At 62.4% G+C, this 668-nt stretch overlaps 1 protein-coding gene across 1 annotated transcript in view; it reads right to left on the bottom strand.

The window, feature by feature from the left end:
- Positions 1 to 668, bottom strand: part of CASZ1 (castor zinc finger 1) — a 36,836-nt gene that overhangs the window by 2,856 nt on the left and 33,312 nt on the right.

Genomic DNA, 668 nt, shown 5'->3' with positions numbered 1-668 from the left:
CACCGGCGGAGGCAGCAGGAGGAGGAAGAGGAGGAGGAGGAGGAGCCGGGCAGCCTGGAGAGGGTGGAGAAAAGCAGAAAACAAAACAAAACAAACACACACACACACACACAAAAACAAAGAAACAAACAAAAAAGAACCAAAATGAGAAACCCAATGGTAGAAGCAAGTATGATATGAAAATGTGTGGACAGGTGAGGAGCAGAGAGGTGCCACGGAGAAGAGAGGGAGGAGGTGGCGGAGACAGACTGGGAGCGAGGCAGTGCACGGGCTTGGCAAGGGCCTGGGCCCAAGGACCATGCTGGGGCCAGTGGCAGAAGGGCCAGAAGAGGTGCCAGGGCTGGGTGGGGCGGGCGCCTGCCTGGGCCCTGGGCTCCCTGGCCCGCTCACTGGCTGGGGGCTAAGCTGCTCTATTCCGTGGCTCTAAGCCTGGGCCGCTCCCGGGAGCTGAGACCGAGGGCAGATGCTGGGGAGTGGGCAGGATGGCAGCCGGTGGCCTCAATGACCCACGTCCCAGACCCCTGCACACTGGCCTGCCCTCCTTTAGGCCACTTGACCATGAACCTCCTGTCCTAACATGGGCTCAGCGGTGCTGGCCTTGGGAGGAGGGGTCTGGCCGAGGCTGGGAGCTCCCAGGTCCCCTCTGCCCCTCCGGGCCTGGCCCTCGC

Source organism: Myotis davidii, unplaced genomic scaffold, assembly GCF_000327345.1.
Source record: "Myotis davidii unplaced genomic scaffold, ASM32734v1 scaffold299, whole genome shotgun sequence".
Lineage (NCBI taxonomy): Eukaryota > Metazoa > Chordata > Mammalia > Chiroptera > Vespertilionidae > Myotis > Myotis davidii.
This window is presented reverse-complemented; position numbering and strand designations above follow the sequence as displayed.